Source organism: Heterocephalus glaber, unplaced genomic scaffold (assembly GCF_053883595.1).
Source record: "Heterocephalus glaber isolate CG9 unplaced genomic scaffold, H.glaber_assembly_v1.0 deba00000331, whole genome shotgun sequence".
Taxonomy (NCBI): Eukaryota; Metazoa; Chordata; class Mammalia; order Rodentia; family Bathyergidae; genus Heterocephalus; species Heterocephalus glaber.
Genome location: NW_028258142.1, coordinates 28,070,123 through 28,097,039, shown reverse-complemented (window position 1 = coordinate 28,097,039; position 26,917 = coordinate 28,070,123). Strand labels below are relative to the sequence as shown.

At 36.3% G+C, this 26,917-nt stretch overlaps 1 long non-coding RNA gene across 2 annotated transcripts in view; it reads right to left on the bottom strand.

Moving 5' to 3' along the window:
* The window catches only part of LOC110344028 (uncharacterized), a 529,159-nt gene that overhangs the window by 104,775 nt on the left and 397,467 nt on the right, over positions 1-26,917 (bottom strand). For both annotated transcript variants that reach the window (XR_002386299.2, XR_015443502.1), the window contains exons 5-6: positions 10,795-10,935; positions 7,793-7,958 (exon numbers count right to left, since the gene is read on the bottom strand). This is a non-coding gene — a long non-coding RNA (uncharacterized LOC110344028). The remainder of the gene's footprint in view (positions 1-7,792; positions 7,959-10,794; positions 10,936-26,917) is intronic.

The following is a 26,917-nucleotide window of genomic DNA, read 5'->3' as shown; positions in this document are numbered from 1 at the left end:
TACGAGGTTGCCAATGTGTCCTTCACAGCTGGCTTATTCTCCACTGGACACTCTGGGGTGAGTGGATCACTGCAAATGCCATCCCTCCTTTTGGCATTCCTCCTATGGAATTTAAAATCTATAACCACCAATGTTGACCATCCATATGGCACTGTGTATCTGCACGATGTTTTATTTCCAATTTTATTGGCCATTTCTCCAAACAGCTCTCCAAGGTAGGTTTATGTCATCACCTTTAGATGATGGATGGAGAAACAGAGCCACATGGAAGGTCTGGGCCACACAGCAGGGAGACTAGTTCTGTGTCCAGCCTCTTGTTGCTTCCATATGAGTTACTCTACCTTGCTGCACTGGACAGCTTTAATTTTCTCATAAAGAGTCATTGTCCTCTGCCTCACAGGCTCACCTCTATCAGTGGACTCCTTTGACACTATCTTACATTTGAGATCAGCTCTTGCAGAGAACTAGGAGGAATTCCAAGGAGGGCAGACATTAGCAATGGGGTATCTATTTCTCAACCTCTTTCTCAAGAGTCACATAAGAAAATCCATAACTGTGGCCCCAAACTCATTGCTCCTTTCAAGGTCATGGCTCCCTTCCCATGTACAAGCACTGAACTTCCCAGATATATATTTTTTCAAATCACCCACAAAGGAATGTGCTAATTCATAAAATAAGGTATACCTATTTCAAGTATAAACTTTTTCAAGTAATAGATGAGAACTGTGAAATATAAGGATAAGGAAAGTTGACATTTGCTAGGTTACTTTGGTGACCAGCAAAAACTCAACTCTGACTTTTATTTTTGATAAGTCTAGGATTACCCAATAGGCAAAGAGACATTTTATTGGCCTGACACCTGTAGGTAAAGCTGTGCTTTTCTGAGAGCCGTGAGGGAGAGAGGAATACAGCAGTGAAATGATACCTCTGGAATCTAGTTGCAGCTTTATGATGATTTACAATATACAGAGTCTGAGAGAGGAAAGAATCATTATCTCCCATTCCACTTTACTTGATATTGTCTGCAGCTCTGCACACCCCAGAGGATGAAGGCCTAAGGGAGCTGGTACTTGGGATGACTTCACCAAGAGGACATTTCTAAGCCTCATAACCTAACAAGAAACTTGTGCATTTACTGTTATGAATTGGCAGGTTCTTTGAAGTCAGGATATGTGGAGAAAAGGGAGGGGGGATAATTTGTCTCCTTACCATAATTTCAAAGTATAAAGAACTCAAAAAATCCAATTATTATATTTCCTGAAAGCCTGACACAGATTTATTTAGAGACACAATCTGACCTCAATTGGCTTGAGCTATTTATATGCTATGGTTTTTTTCACTTGGCATAAATGAGCATAATTTTCACTGAAGCTATTATTTTGATAACTGGGTATTGCTCCAGCCCCTGCAAGTAATGTTACAGTATATATGGTTTATATATTATATTATCTTTTTAAAATGTTGTGTTCTGAAAAAAATCGCTGCTAAGCTTTCAAATAAGGTGTGATAGATCTGTATTTTTCTTTTTTTTGCTTAAATTCTTTTATCGGTACATTTTAGATATACAATATGTTTACATTTATCCGTGGGTACTTCTACCTGTACATGATGTATTTTGGTTCTTATTTTTTCCCCATTGCCTGTGTGCCTTTCACTCCTCCACCCTTCCCTATTTACATAGACTTCATTTCCATTTTTTTTCTTTTCTCATAATTTTTACTTTCCATTCATTCCTTTCCCCATCTCCTCCCACTACCCCTACCCCTTTGGACTTTTTCCTATTTCAAAGTATCAATTATTCATTATTAATCCTTTTAATCCTTATTTACACTTTCAGTTTCTCATACTAGAGAAACTATTCGGTATTTACACGTGTGTCCTATTTATTTCACTTAAGAGTATGGTCTCAATATGCACCCATTTAGCTATAAATGACTCTAGTTTCTTGTTTTTCATGGCTAAGTAGGTACTCCATTTTATTAAAAAAAAACCCCACGTCTTCTGTATTTCCTTTTTTTTGTTTTAGACTTGAATTCTGCTTTTATTTTGGTTTTTTTTTATTTTTTATTTTTATTTATTTATTTTTATTAAATTCTTTTATTGGTACATTGTGGGTATACAACACAATTACATTTCTCATTAGGAATTCTACTTTTACATAATGCACCTTGGTTATTTTCTCCCCATTCTTAGCCCTCCCTTCACGCCCTCCACCCCTCCCTATTTACAAAGACTTTATTTCCATTTTTTCCATTGCTCAGCATTTTTCCTTTCCCTTCTTTGCTTTCCCCTGCCCCTCCCACTACCCCTACCTCTTTGGAACTTTTCTCCCTATTTTACATTATCGATTATTCATTCATCATTGGAAATTTGCACCTTTACATAGTCTCTCTTGGTTCCTATTTTTCACCCTTGCCCAGCCCTCCCTTCAACCCCTCCAGTCCTCCCTATTTACAAAGATTTTGTTCTTATTATTCCATTTTCTCATATTAATCCCATTCCCTTCTATCCTTTCCCCTAGCCCTCCCACTTCCTTCCCCTTTGCCCCTTTTCTTCCTATTTTGCATTACCTATTATACATTCAGTCCTTATTTACACTTTCAGTTTCTCACACCAGAGAAACTATTCAGTATTTATACATTTGTGTCCTATTGATTTCACTTAAGAGTATTGCCTCAATGTGCATCCACTTAGCTATAAATGTCTCTAATTTCTCATTTTTTATGGCTGAGTAGTACTCCATTTTATTAAAAAACCACATTTTCTTTATCCAGTCTCCAGTTGATGGGCATTTGGGCTGTTTCCAACTTTTAGCTACCACAAACTGTACTGCTTTGAACATAGGCGCACATATATCACTGTGGTATGATTCTTTTAATTCTTTGGGGAAGATCCCCAGCAGTGGAATAGCGGGGTCAAATGGGACATCCAGCCCTAGTTCTTGGAGGTATCTCCATACTGATTTCCACAGTGGTTGCACCAGTCTACACTCCCACCAGCAGTGGAGCAGGGTTCCTCTTTCCCCACAGCCCTGCCAGCATTTGTTTTAGGTTGATTTCATGATAGCAGCCATTCTTTCTGGAGTGAAGTGAAATCTCAGCATTGTTTTCATTTGCATCTCTCAAATGACCAGTGATGTTGAACATTGTTTCATGTACTTATTTGCTAATTCTACTTCGTTCTCTGAGAAATGTCTGTTCATTTCAGATGCCCATTTTTGGATTGGGTCTTTAAATTTGGGAGGTCTGATCTTTTTAAGTTCTTTATAGATTTGAGATAGTAGACCTTTGTCTGAAGAACAGCAGGTGAAGATATTTTCCCACATTGTGGGTTGTCTCTTCACACTGCTGGTGGTTTCTCTTGCTGTGCAGAAGCCTTTTAATAAGTAGAGACCCCACTTGTTGATTGTTTGTGCTAGTTCAAGGGCAACTGAGGTTTTCTTCATAAAATCTTTTCCTACACCAATGTCTTCAAGAGTTCTACCTAACCTCTGTTCCAACTGGTTCACAGTTTCTATTTTAATATTTAGATCTTTAATCCATTTTGATTTTAGTTTAGTGCATGGGGAGAGATATAGGTCTAGTTTTAATCTTTGGCAAGTTGAAGCCCAATTTTTCCAGCACTATTCATTAGAGAGGCTATTTTTCCTCCAGTGAGGGTGTTTGGCTCCTTTATCGAAGATGAGATGGCTGAGTGTGTCTGGCATTGTTTCTGCATCTTCTAATCTGTTCCACTGGTCCTCAAGTCTGCTTCTTTGCCAGTACCATGCTGTTTTTATCACAGTAGCTTTGTAGTATAGTTGCAGGTTGGGGATTGTAATACCCCCTGCCATGTCTCTGTTACCTAGAATTGCTTTTGCTATTCTGGGTCTCTTTTTGCTCCAAATGAATTTTTGGATTGTTTTCTCAAGGTCCATGAAGTATCCTGCTGGGATCTCAATTGGAATTGCATTAAATCTATATAGCAGTTTTGGAAGTATGGCCATTTTCACTATATTAATCCTTCCTACCCAGGAGCAGGGGATGTCTGTCCATTTTCTGATATCATCTTCAATCTCTCTTTTCAGAGTGCCATAGTTTTCAGAGAAGAGGTCTTTGATTTCTTTCATTAGGTTGATTCCTAGGTATTTCAGTTTTTTGGATGCTATTGTGAAAGGAATTATTTGCCCTATTTCTCTCTCAGTGAGTCTGTCATTCGTGTAGAGGAAAGCTATTGATTTTTGTGTGTTGACCTTGTAACCAGCTACTTGACTGAATTTGGTTGTAAGTCTAGAAGACTTTTGGTGGAGTTCTTGGGGTCTTCTATATGGAGTATCATGTCATCTGCAAATAATGACAATTTGACTTCTTCATTTCCTATCTTTACTCCTTTTATTTCTTTCTCTTGTCTAATTGCTGTGGCTAATGTTTCCAGAACTATATTGAACAAGAGTGGTGATAATGGACATTCTTGTCTTGTTCCTGATTTTAGTGTGAAGGATTTCAGTTTTTGACCATTTAGTATGATATTGGCTGTTGGTTTTTCATAGATGGCTTTTATCAATTTGAGGTAGAGACCATCTATTCCAATTCTTTGTAGGGTTTTTATCATAAATGCATGTTGGATTTTGTCAAATGCTTTTTCTGCATCTATGGAAATAATTATATGGTTTTTGTCCTTGGCTCTATTGATATAGTGTATTACATTGATTGATTTGCATATATTGAACCATCCCTGCATCCCTGGGATGAATCCCACTTGATCAGGGTGTATGATCTTCTTGATGATCTTCTGCATTCTGTTTGCCATTATCTTATTAAGGCTTTTTTGCATCTATGTTCATTAGGGAGATTGGCCTGTAGCTCTCTTTTTCACTTGGGTCTTTCTCTGCTTTGGGGATCAAGGTGATGCTTGCTTCCAGGAATGAATTTGGGAGTATTGCTTCCCTTTCAATTTCATTGAAGAGTTTAAACAGTAGTGGCAGCAGTTCCTCTCTAAATGTCTTGTAGAATTCAGCAGTGAAGCCATCAGGGCCTGGGCTTTTCTTAGTTGATAAGTTTTTAATTACATTTTCAATTTCATTGGTTGATATTGGGTTGTTTAGACTTTTTAGGTCTTCTTCATTCAACTTTGGTAATTCATATGTATTTAGGAATCTGTCCATTTCTTCTGTGCTGTCTATCTTATTGGCGTATAGGTTCTGGAAGTAGGTATTGATGATCCTCTGGATTTCTGCTGGGTCTGTTGTAATTTCACCCTTTTCATTCCTAATTGCATGGATTTGGGCCTTTTCTTTCCTTTTTCTGACAAGGTTGGCTAAAGGTTTGTCAATTTTGTTGATTCTTTCAAAGAACCAACTCTTGGCTTCATTGATTTTTTTGTATCGTTCTCTTAGTCTCCATTGCAGTGATTTCTCCTCTGATCTTTATAATTTCCTCCCTTGTATGAGCTTTGGGGTTGTCCTGCTCTTCATTTTCTAGAAGCTTGAGGTTCAGCATCAAGTTGTTTAATTGGGCTCCTTCTGTTTTCCTCATATGCATTTTCACTGCTATGAATTTCCCTCATAAGACTGCTTTCATTGTGTCCCATAGATTCCAATATGTTGTATTGTCATTGTCACTTAATTGAAGGAACTGTCTGATTTCTTCTTTAATTTCCTCTGTGACCCACTGGTTATTCAGAAGTGTGTTATTCAATTTCCACGTGTTTATGAAATTTTTTGAGTTTCTTTTGCTATGGATCTCCAATTTCATCGCACCATGGTCTGATAATAAACAGGGGATAACTTCAATTCCTTTGCACTTACTTTAATATGTTCTATGTGTGAGTATGTGGTCTATTTTTGAGAATGACCCATGTGCAGCTGAGAAGAATGTATATTCTGATTTTGTGGGGTTGGAAGACTCTGTAAACATCTGTTAAGTTCATTTGTTCAAGAGTTTGATTGAGTTCTAGTATTTCATTACTTATTTTTTGTCTAGTTGATCTATCTATTTGTGACAGTGGGGTGTTGAGGTCCCCCACTACAATTGTATTAGTGCATAGACTTTTCATGTAGGTTAGTATTTGTTTTATATAGTTGGGTGCACTAGTGTTTGGTGCATAGGTATTTATGATTGTCATCTCTTCCTCTTGGATTCTTCCCTTTACAAGGATGTAGTGTTCTTCTTCATCTCTCTTAATCAGTGTTGGTTTGAAATCTACTTGATCTGCAAAGAGGATAGCTACTCCTGCTTTTTTGGGAGTTCCTGTCACATGGAGTATTGTTTTCCACCCTTTAACTTTCCATCTATGAGTTTCCTTGTGAATTAAGTGTGTTTCTTGTATGCAGCATATTGTCAGATTTTGCTTCTTGACCCATTCTGCCAGTCTATTTCTTTTGATTGGTGAATTGAGACAATTAACATTGATGGTTATAACTGAAACGTACTGAATTGTCATTGCCATGACTTTTTCTTTTTGTTGGGTTCTCCCCCTTTACATTTAATTTCTTGTCATGCCAGATGGGTTCATTCTGCTTTGCTTCCTGTGGTTGTGATCCTCAATGTCTGTTCCTAGGATATTGTGTCAAATTCTTTGGAGTGCTGGTTTGGTATTCACGAAGTTCCTAAGGTGCTCATCATCATGAAAGTATCTTATTTCTCCATCAATTTTGAAAGATAGTTTTGCAGGGTACATGAATCTGGGCTGGAGGCTGTTTCTTTTTGGGCTTGGAATATGTCACTCCAAGCTCTTCTTCCCTTGATGGTTTGTGTTGAGAAGTCTGCTGTGATTCTGATGGGCTTTCCTTTGTATGTGATTTGTTTCTTTTCTGTGACTGCTTGGAGAACTTTGTTCTTCTGTTGTGTTTCTGGAATCTTAACAATTATATGCCTATGTGTAGATTTTTTTTGATCAAGCCTATTTGGAGTTATATATGCCTCACTTATCTGTTTGTCAAGCTCTTTTCCCCTGCTTGGGAAGTTTTCTTCCATTATTTCTGTGAAGAGATTTTTTATGTCATCTCCACTCTCTCCTGTTTCTTCATTGAGCCCAATCAGTCTTATGTTATTCTTCTTTGCATCATCTAGCAGCTGCTGGATTGATTTCTCATGTTCCCTTATAATTTTGAAGCAATTTTTCATTTCCTGGTCACTAATTGCAATCTTATCTTCTATATCTGAAATTCTGTCCTCATACTGGCTCATTCTTCTGTGTAGACTTTCAGTGGAGTTTTTCATGTCCTGGAAATCTATTTGCATCTGTTTTATGGATTCCATTCCATTTGTTTCTTATGTTGGGATTCCATCATGTTCCTGAGCTCCTCTCTAGATTTATTAATCATGTCTTGCACTAGGGGCACAATTTCTCCTGTTATCTGAGAAATTATTTCTGATTTCATTTTTTCCAGATCCCCTTTTGTTGCCAGTTCAGTGGGCCCAGGTGCTTGGGGTTGCTGTAGGTGATCTGGAAGTCTGGTTTTGAGACTTACTTATGTGTTTTCTCATTTCGACTGAGGCGGGGGGCTGTTAGTGCCTGCACAGATTACCTCCTCTGAGCTGGCAGAGGCAGGACAGGGGCTGGGAGCAGCAGTAGGGATGGTGACCCAAAAGCCCTTTCCTGTGAGCTGGGAGCATTGGGAGGGATGGTGGCCCGGAAGCCCCTTCTTCTGGGCCAGGAGCAGCGGGACAGAAGGTGGCCCAAAAGCACTTTCCTCTGGGCTGGGAGCAGCGGGAAGGATGGTGACTGGGAAGCCCCTTCCTCTGGACCAGGAGCAGTGGGATGGAAGCTCAGAAGCTCCTACCTCTGGGCCGGGAGCAGCGGGACTCAGTACCTTGGTCTGGTGGTCTGGTGTCCTCTGTGTCTTTGTAGTGTGGAACCAGGTGGCTGCCTCTCTGCAGCGGGGTGATTTGGCATCTTCCACATGACTAGGGACCTCGGTAGGGCATGCACAGACCTACATCTTCTGTATTTTCAATGGAATACAGAGCTAGAAGAATCTAGAATGGAAAGGGAGTTCCTGTTAGCCAGCCTTGGGACAGAAAAGAAAAGAAAAGAAAAGAAAAGAAAAGAAAAGAAAAGAAAAGAAAAGAAAAGAAAAGAGAAAAGAAATCAGCATGAATTATTTAGGGCTTTGGAAAGTCTTTTATATCTCAGCTATCCATCCCTAATGTCTCAAACTCAGCAATCATAACTCATCCTCTAATTTCCTCTTCTAATAAATATACCGCATATACTATAGAAAGAAAATTCTTTGAGTAAAAGTCTATAGGACCTTTTCATCTTAGTGTATATTTGTAAAGGAGAAAAGTTGTTCACAAAGAAGTCCACTATCTGACAGAATAGAGGATGTGCCTATGTAGGGACAGGAGCTGTGCTATGAGGAGAGGCCAGCTCATCCTACCACTTGGGGATCTGTAGATCTGCTCAGGCATTGACTGTGTTCTAAAGCAAATGGGTACATATCACTTATCATGGATACATATCACAAGGATCAGAAACACTGCTGGCACTACTGTCTGCCATTACCCTGTTAAGAGTCCCAAGACCACAAAGTCTTGTCCAAGTATGCCAAAGAATATGATATCCAACTGTAGAATATATGTACAAAAGATACTTTTCAGATTGATTTTATTTCCACTATTCAAAGACCCTGGTGTGTACAGATTGTTTCCATTCTTGCCATCCAAAGCTGTGCTGTGTTACCTGCTGGACCTCAGTGAAGAAGACTGTGCTATTTCTTGAATTAGGTACCATAATCCTAAAATGCTGCTGACATTTCACAAAGGCTACATTTCTATATTTGATAATACCATGGTTTTAGTGTAAGAAAATCCCAGTTAGCTTGGCAATGTTGCCTGTAATGAAAAGGACATGTTCCACTATCATTCATAGAAATTGGAGGGGAAAGCAATGAGGACTGAGGCAGAGCTACCGTAGAGAGCAAAGACTGCCTGTAAATTGCATACAAGTGATCATGTCCTAGCACTTCCATAGTTCTGGGGAGATTGGCAAAACACATTAGTGAGAATCAGGAAACAGCACCCTGATCCTCAAAGAGCTGCTGAAATGGAGGATGCAATTAGACCAGAAGCCTGGTAAGCAAGTAACTCACTCACCAATGGCCCAAACAAGAGCTAAAGATCATGTCTCAATCTGTGTGATCAGAAGAGAAATGGGGCACATCAGGAGCTTTATATAAAACTTCTTGCAGGAAGAAAATTCAGAACTGGTTTGCTCAAGACAAGAGGGAATAACCTTATATTTTAATTTGTCTTAGAAATATTTCAAAACTTTGAAAGCTGCACATGAATGAAATTGAAATCAAACCTGAACAGTATATCTTCTACATTGCAAAGTCTTTCTTTCCTAACTTTAAAAACTCCACTTTGCCATTATTGTTTCTATTTCCCATAATATAGGTCTTTATCTCATAATATAGTGTGAATTTTACAGCACTGAAAGGAAATGTATTTCCTAGATGGGTTCACTTATTTACTCTAAGTAGGACATAATCAAAAAGTGCTCAAGGACAAATCCCTTTGAATTGTTGGTTTCTGATGAGGTTCCTACTGGAAGTCAAAAGTCAAAACTTCATAAGAAAGAAAGAAAGAAAGAAAAAATTTGAATTGCTTTTCCTAAGTGTCTCAGTTTTTCTCTAAATACAAACAAATGAGTGGAGTTTCTGTTATACTCTATCTGTCCCCGTAAACTAAATGAAACCAGAGTAGCAAATAGCTGAATGCAGTGCTGGCACCATCTGAAATGGATTATACAAAATTTTTTCTGGAATGAAAAGAGCTGAGAAAACATGTTTCATTCATTGTGTGAAATTTATAGTGTCTCATTCTGTTGAAGTTCCATAAATTTTTTTCAAAAACTTGCAGTGTATCTATCTCTACAAGCAATCTTATGCTCCATTGGCTAAATAAAGATGTAGCAATTTTTTATACACACCAAAGACTCTTGAAGTGTCAGCCCCAAGACATATTAACTGGCCAAATGAGACTGAGAAGAGATAGGAACAAATTACAGATGGCCTAAGTTAATGCCGTCAACAGAGAATACAGCTTTTCAGAGCTGGAATGACAGCTCACATGTACAGCTTGAGATGATTTTTTTGCTGTTGTTTTCAGGAATTGGAATTCCATTTCAAGTCTATTATGGTATCCACTCAACAGCATTTTTTAAAGAGAGAGCATATTGCTCCCTGTCACTTTGATGCTTGATGTGACAATGTTTGATGGCAAACTATTCGGGTATAACCCTACAATTATGCTATCAGAATTGATCAAAATTATATATATTTGCCTCCCCAGCTGCCCTCAATAAAAGTAGCTAGCATTAAAATGGTATGTTTGCAGCATTGTTGTTGCTAGGATAGGTTTAGAGACCATGTTTAATTCTTGAATAAAATTCAAGGAGAGTCTTCCCCAATTGTTACTGTCACTTAAAATAGGACTTATTTATCTTACCTGGGGAGAAAAAGTCCAGAAGAGGAATACAAATGAGAATGGTAAACAAACACACAGCAACATTATTTCTTTAATCCCTAAAAAAGAATTAAGGAAATATGTTCTGGCAATCTTTTACTAAAAAAGAACAGAGGGATAAGAATAGAAAATTTAGGGTCAGGGATTTAGCTCAGTGGTGCTGCCTCCTGCCTCGCAAGTGCAAGGTCCCGAGTTTGATCCCCAGTACCAAAAAAAAAAAAATAAAAGTTCATTAAAAATGTATGTAAGCAATGCTGATCGTTTACCTCTCATTGACACCTATTTCCCATCTGCTGTTTTTATTTGAATAGACAATAATCAACCTTATCTCTAAAGCATGTACCTTTCCATTGTGTTGTAAGAACAACTGCAAATTTGGTTGTAACAGATTTTTTTTTCATTTCTCAGTATCTGGACACAAGAGAATGCTTTTCATCCTGCCGCATGCCTGCTTCCATCCTCTTCATGGCTGCTGGGTTCCTAGCTGTTGAAACATGTGTGGGGTAAACACTTAGAGCTATGTAATATGTTGGTTTGACATTGCAATGTAAATACTAGGATGTAGAATAAAATAAATTATAACTAAGTTTCATTGCTTTATCTGCACAAAAGCAAGTCTCTAAGGCCTATAGAGTAGATGTTTACAAATGAAGTTTAGGAAATATTTCGAATACTCACTTTATAAATATAAGATGGAAAATCAAGATGTTTTAAGTTAAGAATGAAACACATAAAATCACAATTAACTGGTACATATAAAAAGCTTAAATTTGCATATGGTTCCACTCCCTTTTTAAAGGGAAAAATGAAATAGACTTCTAATATTAGTACAAAGCAACTAAATATGTACAAACACAAAACTAAATATATGCTTTCATTGTAATGCAATTTTAAATCCAAAAAATACAAATTAAAAAGAGCTATAAAATCAATACAAATTGCAGTAACAATAATGTGCTTCTGTATGAAATACTTTGTCATATCTATGCCACAAGTTACAAACTGAATATTGTATTGAATAACAATTTGTGCTCAATCTACACTGTACTATTTGATAATTCACTTTTCAAAATTATATTTTGCAATTTATTAAATTTTTTAATATAAATTCACCTAGTAATCAATAAGTATTATTCGATCCAACTCTTTAATTTTTCTTACTAAGGAATAAGACATTTTTGGTTGAATGAATAAGAATGATCATAAATGCAAAAGAATACACAGGTGATCAAATCAGGTAACTGCACTCTAAGGTCCACATGATTCTGTATGTTCTTATAGAAAAGAGTTTTATCAATGGCTTAAAAATTCAAATTTAAGTACTACGTGGAAAATTCAAGGATATCTAAGAATAAGTTGACAGATACAGTGGTACCTCAGTTTACAAACTCGTTTTACAATTTGGGGGAAGATAGCCATGCTTGTGTTTGTCATCCAATGCAGAGTTTGTAAATGTAAGCAAAATTTTGCAAAATGCTTCTATTTGCGAACTCAATTCTTTGCAAAAAGAAGCATTCAGTATTACTACATCTGATAGGATTCCATGGAATCTACTTTTAATAACAAAAGATATTTAAGCCCATATTCTCATAAGTTTTCTCAATTGTGGCTGAATATTACAAAGCCAAATGAAAATATAAAGTTATTGGGGCTGGGGATTTAGTTCAGTGGTGCCACCACCTGCCTTTCAAGTGAAAGGTTCTGAGTTCGATCCTTGGTACCAAAAAAAAAAAAAAAGAGAGAGAGAGAGAAAGAAAATATAAAGTTATTGCTTAAGAACTCTATAATACACATGACAATAAGTTCAATAAGCAACTGGAAGAAGATACAACTTCCATAACTTTGCGTAAGTTATTATTTCTCCGTTTCACATTCTTCAATTGAAAAGTAAAGGAATTAAATGTAGTTTTATGGTAAGGTAAACAATAGCAACAGTAATCAAATGGTTATATACTTTATAATTTGATTGGGACAATTTTAAGGAAAGAAAGTATAGGTGTTAGCATGTTGGAGTAATGACCCTTCTAATTTCAGACTGATGAAAGACTGATTTTGCTGATTCCACAGCCTGCTATTCTATAATCCCTCTCAAAAACACCAGTGTTTTAGTCTTGTTTTCTGTTTCTTTATTCTTTAATATAAATGAAAGCAGTAAACATAGTCACTTATGTAAACATTATGCTGCCATACAAGGAAAAGACAAAATTAAAAATAAAAAGATCAACCTCTAATATTATTAAATATATTTGAGAAAATATCATATTCTTAGAAAGCAAAATATTATAAAGATACACAAAAAAATAAAAAGGGTTTGAAAACTGAAATCACATAAAGACTCAAAAATAAATTTAAGAAAACATCCTAGAATAAAATTGAGTAAATTTGGATACTTTTTCTGTTAGAAATTAGATGTCAGAACTCTGCAGTATCTCTCAATGATAGTTTCAGATGCCAAAGTTTTTCTATATGGCCAAGATGAAGCCAACTGTCTATATTTTTTAAGGGAAATATGAAGAGTCATGTTGTGGACTTGGTACCTAGACTAGCGGGCTTCCCTGTGTGTAGACATCTTACACTTGTCACACCCCATACCAATTCACAGTTGGAGGGAAAGTATCGCACAACTTTCAGAGAGCGAGAGGAAGGACTCTCCTTTGTCCTGTTCCTAACAGTCTAATCTGCCATTCCCAAGCCAGTCATTGTTGTTTTCCTCTCTGAAAGTTTGATTTTGGCCTTTTTTAAAGGACACGTTCTTGGTCTTAACTTTTTAACATGCAGAATAAGTTAGTTACTGTTGGAATAGTCTTACCTGCTACTTATCCCATCTGTGTCTATTCTTTCTGAGTTTCAATTTTGCTTAATTTTTCTATTAAAGGTCATATGTTTATACATAATTCGTACATGATGAGTTACTTTTGATTTTCAGGTATTGGAACTTTAATCTTATTGCATACTGAATACAGTGTACTTAGACTCCTCTAAATATTCCTGAGCTTTATTTATTCTGAGAGACCGTTAAGTTACCTGGAAATGGCTTTTGATCTTTTAAGATCTGCTTTAAAAATACATAGCATAAGAGTACCATTTAAACTAAGGCTAATTACCCCCCACAATTATCCTTTTCTTAGTATATTATCCAGTGTCCCAATAGTTAAGAGTATTTTTTAGCCTGGCTGGTGGGAACAAACACTACAGATCTGTGCCAGCACCTGCTATTGTTCCCCTTAGTGCTTGCAGATGTTTCTTTCCCCAGCCTGAGGTGGTTTCCTGTAACACACACACTGATTAGTGCAGCAGCTCAAGTACGCTCCTGCATTCATGGTAGGGACTTCACTGATCTCTAGTGTCTTCTCTCTTGACTAATTTCTCCCCTCTGGTAATCTGTTCTGTGAGCTCTAGTTGTCTTTTAGTCTCCTAAATCTCAACCTTAGTCTCTCAACCAGGTGAGTTTTCTTGGCTTGGCCTGAGCATCCTGTCCATATGCTACACCTCAGAAACTTTCTTAAGGAAGTAAATTGAGGCATACACAGGGCTCTTCACTCTTGCTTTCTGTCTTTCATAGACCATAACCCATTGCTGTCTGCAGTTCAATATCTCACAAACTGTGCTTTTAGGTGTGGTGCCTAATTTGTTGCTATTGTTTCAGATGAAGGTAGATCCTATTCCTATTATTCCATCTTGGCTGAAAGTTCCCTATTATCTGTTATATGAAAAAGAATATTTTTCAGTTCAAATATTTTATTTCATATTTTCTTTTTCAAGGGGTGAAATACCTTTCACCAAAAGCAATGAAAATTGAACTTTAGCCATTGTATATTTCTCTTTCATTTTATTTATTGTAAATGTTAAATCCATCTTTTTTGAAATAAAAATTTACATGTTTGTACAGTTATATTATTTTCTATTTTTAATAATGAAACCATATTATTTTTAGATAGTCTCTTTTCTCTACATGTCTCTTTTTCCCTTTTTTCCCCTTCCATTATCTTCTAACCCAGGTCTTAGTAATTTAGAATAAATCCTTTAACTTTTTATTTCCAAAATTATTTGGCAACTCATATAACACTATCTGGTAAATTACTGGACATATGCATGGTCTTGGATGGCTCCTCATACATCTGGATACATTATTAATCGGGGTTGACTGAAGTCTGCATTTCATTTGACTGAAGTCTGCAGATTGAAACTCTTGATTATTTGCTTAACAATAATCTTTCCTTCAGTTTACTTTTTTAAATCTTTCTGAATCTCTAATTTTCATGTTAGTCCTTCTGTATTTATTCTTCAAACACTTTTTCATTTAATTTTCATCTCTTTTTAATTTTTGCTCTGTACATTAAAGATACTCTAATTTGATTAATGATTGCTTTCATCTTCATTATTAATCTATTTCATTTTTGTTATGCTACTCTTTTTCTAACTTCATAAGTTAGTCACTTAGCTTATACATTCCCAGCAGTTATTCTTTTATATCAGCAAAATTTTCCTTCAAGAACTACTTATCCATATTATACAAGTTTTAATGTAATTATTTTATCACAAATTAATTCTATGAATTCCAATTTTCATAAGTTTATTCTTCATGACTAAGCCTGTATTTTAATTTTTAAACATATTTAACTTTGTTACTGAGTTCTTAATTGTATCATAATCAGAATGTGTACCTAAGTGATATCTATTCTTTAAAATTTTGCTCTAGAGAAGGACATTATCTTTATTATAATATTAAACAGGCAAACCTTACCTTTATTTCTGAGGCAGACACAAAGAGAATTATCTCCTTGCAAGTTCTTGTTGCCTCATTTCACAAAGCAAATTTACTTACTTTTATATTTTACATCTGATAGCTATAAAACCCACAGTTGTTGCCAGGCTGACTTTACATTTTGTTGCTTCCGTTGCATTTCATTCTTGGGAAATTTGTTTTCTCACTTTTCCACTTTGTATGTTCATGTTCTTTAAAATCTTAACTGTCAAATTCAAATTATGCTCTAAAAGGGAACACTTTAAACTGGAGACCACATTCAAGTAAATATATAGCTTAGCATTACTATATGTGTAATATATAACATTTACATAGGGACGAGTTCATAAGAATAATTAGTTTTTGTCTTGTTATTTTTTATTTGTTTTGCTATAGTCAGCCACGAAGGAAACATCACAGTTTGGTGTTTTGTTTGTTTTTGAGACAGGATTTTTCCATGTAGTTAGGGCTGGTCTTGAACTCATATGTACCCCTGGCTGGCCTAGAACTCGAGGTGATCCACCTGCCTCCAGTCCTGGGGTTATATATTACGTGCCGCCATACTCAGCAAAGTACTAAATTTCTGTCATTATTATTGTTAATTCAGCAACTGAACAGAAAAAACTTTTTGACTTGGTAGTTGACCACCTTCAGTGATAAGTTTCTTGCATTTTATCCTACAGGCTACTTGTTTGTATCTTCATAGTGGCACTGTTGTATTTCAACTTTTGTACTGAGGAAAATGATTATATGTGTGTATGGGAATGCACCACTTAAGCACTCCCCAGTTATACATATGGGGTGATGCATCTTTATTACTTTGACTTTCACATTACGGTCTGGTATCGTCAGTAGCTCTATTTTACTATTGTGGAAACTGCCATTAGTTGGATTTTGCTTTTTTTATTTTGTTTTTGTTTTGGAGGGGGTTGTTTTGTTTTGTTTTGTTTTGTTTTTTGAGACAGGGTCTGTCTTGCTATGTAGTTCAGACTGTCCTTGAGCTCACTATGTAGCCCATGCTGGCTTTGAACCTAAAGCAATCCTCCTGCCTCAGTTTCCTAGGTTGCTGAGATGATTTTGCTCTTTTTTGCTGGTCATTAGGTCTCAAGTCTCACTATGAGTTTTGTGTGGGGCAACACAGTCCCACAGTAATGAAAAATGAAATATGTCCTGCTAGGAGGCTTGCAGTATAGAAATAAGCGAGCAGCCAATTCATTCTTCAACAACCTAGTGGAGTCTAATTTGGGATCATTAATTATTGTCCTAGTTTTAATTGAAGAAGCATTTAAACTATCCAGTTTTGCTTCTTCTAGACATAGGGGTCTAGCAACATTGTGTGAGGATTCAGTGGCAGTTTTCCCTCTGAGATCTTCAGTTCTATATGAGTCAAGCTCTTTTAGGTTGCAACAAGCTTTAATCTTACATTGGAATTTCTAAAAGAAGGGCATAGTCATTCAGCTTGCAAACAAAAAGCTAAGAATCAGTTCTCCTGGCTAGGACTTTCCTCAATGGTTCAAGGTTCCAATTATACCCAGTCACTCATAGGTCCCAGGAGACATTTGGCTCAGAAATGACAGATCAGAATTAGAAGAATTCAGAAAATGAAAGAAATGGAAACCTACTTTGATGGCCAAGCTTCTAACATCACTTTGGACTTCAGGTCTTAAAAATGGAGATTATTATTATGTTTTTCTCCCTGCCTTAAAGAATCGGCAGGTAACAGGTATGGAGTTACTCTGAAAACAGTAAATTCCCATATAAAGCTATCTTATTCTTTTATAAAGAACAGCTCACCAAGACAGCATGGGAACTACATTTGCTTTCCATACTGTTAATACTTTTTTAGCCATTTGTTCCATTTTCTCCCATCTACCTGTGAGACTAATGATCTGATTATGTGAGACAGTTGACTACAGCAGGAGGCAAGAGGTCAGCTAAAGTCAGGGAGAAGAGTAGGACTAAGAAACCTTGCCTCGTTTAGCATCATGCCCTGAACTTCAGAACTAAGCAGCTACTATTAGGTATCTAGGACATGAATAAGTGGTCTAAGATAGATAGATATATATATACACACACATATATATGTATATATATACACACATATATATGTATGTATATATACACACACATATATATGTATATATATATACACATATATATGTGTGTGTGTGTATATATATATATGATCTTAGAATTGAAAGTGAAATACACTAGAAATTTTAAGTACTTCTCTATGCAGTGGGAAAACTCATTAAAAGAAGATTAAATAAAACAATAGTTATTCAGGAATTTACTAATTCTTTGAAACTATAGACTTTATTAAAATGATTCATAGAAACTTGACAAAATTGTGAATATTTGCATAAAAATTATATGGTGAAAAGGACTCCTCAATTCATCAGTCTTATTATTTCTTCACTCTCTTCATATTCCATAGTAATCAGCAGTTTGAATGTTTAGTCTCAAAAAAATGATAAATGTCCACCAAACCACTTCCTTTTTGTTCTACAAAGTAAGAATGAACTTACATCTTAGAGAGGGAGGTGGCAGGAGGGAAGAAAAAAGATCTGAGGCAGCTTTGGATGAGAGAAGGTAGAAAGAGTTGTTAAATTATTGGTTTTATAGAGGATCTGGTTACTGCATTATGTTATTAGCATTTTTGTAAATTCCTAACCTCCTTTTTTCCTTCCAACTCTGGGTGAGTTCAGCTCCCTGTCCTGAGTAAATGAGCTTCGGTGATACAAAATTATATCAAAAAAAAAGAAGAAGGAAGGAAACAAGGAAGGAAGGAAGGAAACAAGGAAGGAAGGAAGGAAGGAAGGAAGGGGAGAATGAAGGGGGGAAGAGAGAAAGAGAAAAGGCGAGAGAGGGAGGGAGGAAGTGAAAAGAAAACAAGACCATAAAATGCTAATTACCTTAATTGAGGCCTTCATTGTGCCTAATAATCCTATTTTATTTCTCCAGTCAATTCTCTCCCTTTAAACATTCCACAATGCTTATTCTAAATCATCTCCTTTCCTAAAAATCCTAACTATTCCCTTCCTATCCTGCAGGAGATACGCTACTCTCTTTGTAGAGGCAATAGAAGCTATTAGATAAGAAGGGGAACCAAGTATATCTGCATCCATTTGACTTGTTCTTTCCAGATTGAGACAAGAACATTCATGTTCTATCCAAGACCAGTCTAATTCTTTAAGAACGCATGCTATTAGTCTTATAATTCAACTTCTCCTTTCCTAGTACTTCCTTCTCACTGTTATTAAACGTTCCTACTCTTTATTTTAAGACAAATGAACAAAATAAAGAAAAAATCCCTCAGCCTCTCCATTCCATTTAGTAATACAGTCTCTCTCTCTCTTTTCAGGATCATACATTTCTCAAAACATTCATGTTACCCTTTACTTTTCTCTTCTTCCATGCATATTTCAATAGTCTTCAATCTGACTTGCTACTTATTTATCTCCCTACTATTATCCTGATGATTATTAAAGACCTCCACTTAAGTAAGGACTATTCAACTTTTAGGGCATTATTTGAACAGTATTTTCCAGATTTCCTACCTCTGATCATTTTTGCCAAATTTGTATGTCCACTTCTATGTAAGCATTAAATAGGAGAGTTTTTCTTGAGACCTCGTATCTTCTCCCTCTATGCTCTGTTCCTGGGAAATCTCATGAATTTGCAAATTTAATTGCTGCTTATATGTAGATGAGTCACAAATACCTCTTTTCAGTCTCAGCCTTTTTTCTGGTCTATGCATCTGCATATCTGAACGTCAACTTGAAACTCCTCTTCTATAACTTATAGAAACATCAACGTAAACAAGATCAAACCTAAATCTAATTTTTCCCTCAACCTTCCTTCCAGAATTCCCCATTGAGCCAGTGGCTCACCATTCAAGCAGTGCACAAACAAGCAATGCAAAAATCATCCTTGGTTTCCTAATACTCTCCCTCACACATTCCTGTAAGTTTTATCTACTATATATTTCTTTAACCCATTCATACCTTATCTTTTCACTTTCACTATAATCTAAGATCCCACCATCTTTTACTTGATAAATAATCTAACAATATGCTTAGCACATTTGCCTGTTTATTTGCATGTATTCTAGCCCCTCTCCAAATTGCAGACTAACATTACTGCCCCAATTTCTTGACTATACCTGATTACTACTTTTGAGGTGCCTCTTCATTGTCTTTAAATGGAAGTGGGCTTTTTTAACATGTCCTGACAAGATTTTGCACTACATTCAGTTGGAAGAGAAAAATTGAGCTGGAGATAATAGGTCAGTGGTAGAGTGCTTGCCTAGCAGGCATAGATCCTGTGTTTGATCTCCAACACCTCAAGAGAAAGAGGAGGGGGAGAAATATACATCTTCCCATCCATGATTATTCACTTGATCTCTTATTTCATGGCTCCCCATGGCTACTTGCAATCCCCAAATAAAGGATCAGTTAAGTTTACCTATAATCACAGCTAAGAACCTTTACATAGAAGTGTCAGACATTTCTGATAAAGCTTTTTCATCTTAAGAACTAAGCCTACTTAATTTGCTCTTTATTAAAAAGTAGTTCTGTATTTTATTGATTACTTACCAAGTAAGTGATTGCTCAAAGAAAAAATTTACAGGCTAAATCTGCCACATGTCAGAATCTTTCAATCCCTCTGCATTCTGAAGTGATTGATCTCCAGGCTTACCATATACACACACTTACATTAGAGAATCACATCATTAATAATTCTTTCACTAACATTTGTATTATTTAACTTCAGTAATAGGCCAAAGGCATTTCCTCTTTAAGTTTAAATTTCAAATAAAACTAAATCATTTATTAATTTATTACTTTTATTAATAACTGGTCAAGTGAATATTCATCAAACTCCATTTCCTGAACATATTTCTATTATCTGGCAATATAAATAATTCTTATATTAATATTCTCTAAAACCTGTATCAGTACTAAAAGAAGCAGATAAATATGCTCTTGTATGCTTTAATAATTATAATCTATTCTAGAACTTGGATTGAGAGAATTATTATGAACAATTCTATAAATACAAAATAATATAAAACCAAGCTGTTGTCAGAACAAAAAATAATTTTATTATTTCTCTTTTACTAATAAAAATCATATTCTGAAAAGGTGATAGCTAACTTGTGATAAAGGTTCCCAAATCCCAGGAGAGGTTAGGTCCTAGAAGAATAGGGCAGCACTAGCAGGATGTGTAAATGAGATGAAAATCCTGTAACTGGTCCAAGAAATATTGGATATGATTCTTACTTTAAAAACATTTAATCATAGAAGAAAAGAGAAGAGACCTGTCTTCAGGAAAATCCTAAGAAACTGAAGACGAATAGGAAAAAGATCCAGTTCTCATCAACTCACTGAAGATTTAATTCTATCAACAAAAATTTTAGAATCATAATAGCTAGCTTGGCTGTTTTGATGGTGAATTATATTTATAGGTATATGCAAGACTTGATATAGGCAACTAACTTCAAAATAAAGTTAGGGCATGTAGGAAATTTTACAAACAGGCAAATAATCCATTATTTAATTAATCATCTAAAAAAGGCTTACTCAATTATAATAGAGAATAATCAAGGAATTAGGCATTGGAATGATCCAGATTAAAATTTGTGAGATAAAAGTAAAAGACAGGTTGTACAATTTCTGTTGTGGATGTAAAAACCTTGAGGAAAATAAATTATTTTCCACAAAGGACACTAGAAAAGATAAATGGACTACATATTTAACACCAGTCCTTTTCAATTTTAAGAAATTTAAGGAAAATTTAAATACTGAGAAAATCTTTTAATTCTTTAAATGAACAACAGTGAGTCATTATCAAATATGATTTTCCCATTCTTCTTAACTTCTGATTCATTTGAATAACCAGCTCTCTGACTTGTACTTCTACTCAAGTAGTCTACAGGGCATTCTACCTCCATATAATCAAAATGAAACTAAACACCAAAATATATGCAGATGCACACAAATGTACACACACACACACACACACTCACACACACTCTAAAAACCTTTCTTTGCTTTTCTCGTCAGTAGGATCCAACATGATCTAGCTAGTTCCCCAAGTTAGAAATTTCAGAGTCACCTTTGACTTTTTCCAAACATTCTCCAACATCTGATTATTTCTCTAGGTTTTTTGGTTTTTCTCTTGGATATCATGGCAAGAAAGAACATGAAAAGCACAGCACTATCAACCATATTCCCCCCACTAAGCCTATGTAGATTTAAAATTTCGTAATAGTCTTTCTGGCGCATCCTGAATTCACCATTACATAATTCCTCAAAACAGTACTTTCAGCAGACACCAGGAAGTGACTGGATGTGACACTAAAGAGCAATTTGCCTTCCAATTCTACATAGTTCTATCTGTTCCTCTCAATGGAGATTTTTTCACTTCTGGATATTATTGTTTCTTTTCTGAATTACTTACATGACCTCATGGCACGCCTTCTTGCCTCCAGCCTTCACCTTCTCCAACTTAGTACCACTCCTGGAGCAAAATCTCTTCATTTCCTCTAAAGTGTACCATTCCCCAACCCGTATTTCCTTGTAGAATTTAAAATCTTTAATACAGTTTTAAAATCCTCCATATCCTGAGTGCTAATTTTCAGTCTCATGCTAACCACTTATTATTATTTGACTGATGCTCTACTAAGGCCAAATATTGCTTTGCCAATCATACATTTATCTGTACTCTCTCCCCATTGCAAGACATCCTCTTTCCACTCATGCTTCCCAATTTATTTCTTCTAAGTTTCTGCTACACTGGACCAGTATATTTATCTTTGAGCCTCTACTAGAGCATTGATTTCTTAAAGAATCATTCTCAGTTCTGCTACACTACTGCTATCCCTAGAAACACACTTGTTGGATTGTGAGACTTTATCTGTGTTCTAAATATCCTTCTGTGATTATTTATTTTAATATCAATATATCCCTAGCTGTCCCATAAGGAGAAAGACCAGTGTAGGTGGACTTTTTGAGGTCCTAGATCTTGGTACAGTGCACATTTAGCAGGGACCCAATTAATCATTGTAAAAGTGATCTAAATAGAAACAATAGTAAGTAATCTAATACTAAATTCCCTGTGTAGAAGTTGCCAATCTAGTTATTTTATTTGCTAAGCATCATGTTATAACCATAGATAACTGTTATTTTGCTATTTAATTTTAAGCAGAGTTATCAAGGAGACACTGAGGCTGGGATATTCAAATCTCTATCAGGAAGAGGATACAGTATTACATGGTGATAGGCTACATTAGTTTGCTAAGATGACCATAATAAAACACGACAGATGGAACGACTTAAATAACAAAATAACTATTTTCTCACAGTTCTGTAGATTAGAAATTCAAGACCTAGGTTTCAGTGGATTTGGTTTCTTTTGAGACCCCTGTCACTGATTTCTAGGTGGCCACTTTCTCACTGTGTTCTCACATGATGACCTCCTCAGTGTGTGTGTGCCTGTGTATGTCTGTGTGTCTTAATCTTCTCTTATAAAGACACTAGTCATATTGGATTAGGGCTCACAATATGATCTCACTTTAGCTTAATCATCTCAGCAAAAACCCTATAGGATTAAGGGTTCAATGCATTAATTTCCAAGAAACATAATTCAGCTCAAGCCACATGGGTCAGGAAATTTCTTTAGTAATCTAGTTCTTACAAGGCTACTTTCTAGATGACACACACGTCACTCTGAAAAACACAAAATTATAAGGAAAAAAACCAGATTACTAAGAGATAGAAATTAAAGGCTTAAAAATAATGTCACTATAAGGGGAATATTTCTGGGGAAAAGGATGATTAAATTGTGCATTTTGATTTTGTTGTTTCCCTGACTCCATGTGTTTGTCAAAACTCATAGAACTGTACATCAAAAAAGGTGAATTTTACCAAATGTAAGTTAAAGATAAATTTTAGAACATATTATACAAAAATGTACATTATATGTTCCCCTTTGTATCTCTTAAAATTGGTATCTATAATATGTATCATAAAATTTATAAAATTATGCATCCTTATATATTTATATAAATTATTTCAGGGAATATCCAAGAAGCTATTTAGAATGATGGCCCTAAAGAAGAAGTCCCAAGGTAGGAAGGAGACTTGATGCTCATTGTATAGTTTGTTACATTGTTTACCAAGTAGCATAGTATGTTTTCACAAAAGAAACATTAAACTAAAATAATATGTAAATGTTAGGATGTTTGTTGAAATTTTGAAGCATATTTAAGTAAATTTCCCTTTTTGATCAAACAAATTCTAAATATCCTCTTTCTCTGAATATGGAACAGTTTTGGGAGTTACTTGGCAACAGAAACAGTCTCAACCCTGGGGGTTGTGATCTTTTCTTGTACCATAAGAGAGACTAACAATTACTCCCTGGTGGGCAGCCAAAGCCAAAAATCAATGAAAGTAAAAGCAACAAGTTGTTCCAGTGGAAATGGCTTGTTTCATCAATAGCAGTGAACACAAACTTTAAAAGTAGAAAAGACTCGGAAAAATACAGGAACTAGGCACACAGGATGCCAATATTCCATTTGTGTATGTGCATGTGTGTGTGCATGTGTTCACGTGTGACACAAGAGCATCTGTTAAATTTTCCATTTAAACTGCCAGTGAAATATATTATTGAATGTAGAATTAATTTGCCATTAAGAAAAATTTTAGCATAATGTTGAGCAAGAAGGCTGTACTATTCTCAAACGATTGAACAGAGTAATGGGCTTGTCTTCCAGGGTTAAAAAAGATCATAGGAGACACAATGATGGCCTCACCAATGATGAATCTCAAATATCCAATGTATCCAAAGCAACAGTATTTCTTGTGGTATAAAAATAAAGTACTAATGGAGAACACAATAGATGTGCTTAGGCTTGGCAACACATTCAGTCTAGTTACCTCAAATGTAAATAGCAATCCATTCACCAATCCAGAGTGTTACCTTTCTCATCTGTCAATGCCATTTATTTCCCTGTTAGAAGACAAATTCTTTACCAAGACTGCCAACTGGGAACAGGTTGAGAATGAGGAGGACAGAGTATATGCCTCCCTCCTCTAGGCCTGTGAGACTTAGGAAGTCAAAGCTGAGATAAAGTTTGGAGGCAACCCAGCATTCATGAGTAGACCACTGAGACCTGCAGATTGATAGCTGTACATATAGACCCATGCATAATATTCATTCCCAGGCACCATCCCTTACAGAGAACCCCAACTTTAATTTCAAGCAAGCCTTTACTTCAAATCCTGATTGGTGGCAATAGGAGAGAATCTTATCCTTATACTGATTCTAATGCCAAGAGTTATAATCCTGGATTCTGTGTACCTATACCCCAGGATCATACACATACATACAAAGACATTACCCAAAACCATAATAGGTCTCACCCATACTAAAACCTAACCAATTGGAGAACTAGCAATTCCCACTGGTTCTGAAAAGGAGCTACCCTTTCCCACATCATATACTCACAACTAGTTTATGTCTGGCAGCAAGTATTGCTTTCTTCAAAGAAAGACAGAGGGATTGAGCTCCATGAGACTTCAAATCATCTTTGCTCTTGGACAGTTAGAGGTCAACCCTGCAGCCTGTTCCTACTATGCATATACATCCACCCAAGCCTCAGCACCTCCAGCAGTGGGATACCCAATATCCCTTACCAGGGCTGCCATGCCTCTCCAAAATGCTATTCTCCTTATCACTGACCTGACTGGAGGGAATTTGTCTCTGGGGAGAACATCTCCTTGCTATAAGGAAGGAGGTATCTCTGAAGACGAATTTCTATTCCAACAGAATGTGACCAGTTTATAGAGGGTGGTGATGGAACATCTCCACGTGTCAAAGGTCTTGGCAATAGTTTGCCCTTATAAAGAATGGCAGAAGCAGTCTTAAAGGCAGTTTCTAGACAAGAAGCACTTGGGAAAGCAGATACTGTACTTGCTGTTGCAGAGGGTTAAACTGTGATGGCAATGGATGAAAGGAAGCTCCAGTAGTAACCTTTTGATCCTTTTGGAATAATTATGATACCTGTATCTTTACAATGATGTAAAGTCTTAGCTGCCGGAATAAAGAACCTCCACATTGAGCTGATGGAGCTGCAAGGCTCCCACTTGATGTCTCCAGAACAGGAGGCAAGACCCCATATATCACCAGAGCAGTCAGTGAGAGATTTTCATTCCTCCAGTAGGCAGGGTTGGCTGCCCAGATGTGCTTTGAAGCAGTTACAGAAGATGAACCTTCATCCTTCAGCTCCCCTTAAGATAAAAGAGGATGAAGTCTCTCAGGGGAGAATGAGACAGATGAGAAGTGATTTTGTCACTTTTCCCTGTGCCAGCTAGAGGCGGGAATGTGACTTGGTCGGTGGCCAGTGTGCCCTCCTGCCTACCTCTCTTGGCTCTCTATCACCCCCTGCAATAGACTGGGACTGCTTGCTTCAGTGTCCTCCCTGACTATTAAAAGGTCATTCTCCACTCTAACATGAGTGCACCCAGTCAGCATGGTACCCCTTCCCCACTCCAGCCAACATACTACTGCTTTTTTGAAGAAGGAAGAAGGTACCCTGGGGCGGCTGAGATTAGGAAGGGAGGGATGTGGGCCCCTTATTTGCATACACAATACTCATAGCAGGCATGCAGCCCTGCCCCTACCTGAAGCAGGCTTGCAGCTGTTTCAGCACTCCTTGGTCACTTCTCAGGTTTTTAATCCAGGAGGGCTCCCTTCTGTGTAGGGACTCACCCTGGGCTGCAGCACAGTACCTGTTAAAATAGACTCACTTTGGTGTTCCTGTGAAAGAAAGAAAGAAAGAAAGAAAGAAAGAAAGAAAGAAAGAAAGAAAGAAAGAAAGAAAGAAAGAAAGAAAGAAAGAAAGAAAGAGGAAGGAAGGAAGGAAGGAAGGAAGGAAGGAAGGAAGGAAGGAAGGCAGGAAGGAAGGAAGGAAAAAGAGGTACTAAAACAACATCTTAATGAAAAATAAAGACTGGAGGGAAAAAAAACCTGCATGCCTACATGTATACACGAGTGAATGCATGTTTCTAGATTGTTCTACACTTCCTAGACTAATTGTCTATGGGATTTTTTTTTACAAGGAAATTTCTATTGCATTTGGCCTTTCTTCTTCTAAAGATAGACCTTTTATAGGGTAAGAAAACAGCTTATTATTCCAGTGAGGAAATGTTGGTATTTTTGTGCAGAGGCACATCTGTGTACATCCCAGAAGCTAAGAACTTCTTCTGCCTGGAACATTTGTTTGTTTGCTTTAATCTCTTACTGGGGACCTCAATTCTTATGCAGAAAAGCATATGGGATATGGACTACAAATGATCAACTTTACAGTATTATAAAGACAAATTTTTATCAGATGTATGTGCTATAAATCATATTTTCTCTCAGATCTCTGTCTTTTATTTTTTAAAAGATGTCTTTCAAAGAGCACAAGTGTTGATTCCATCAAGGGCAATAAATCATTTTTTGTTTAGTACCCTTTTAATAAAATCTAAGACATATTTGCCCACTTCAAAGTTATAAACATATTCTCCTATGTTTTCTCCTAAAACCATTAGAATTTTAGTAGAAACAAACAACCCACCTCAAATTACCATTTTTATATTGTGTGAGGGAAAGTTTGGATGTATATTTTTTGTAGGTCTTTTCAGGTTTCTCTAGTATCCTTAAAGAAGTTTCC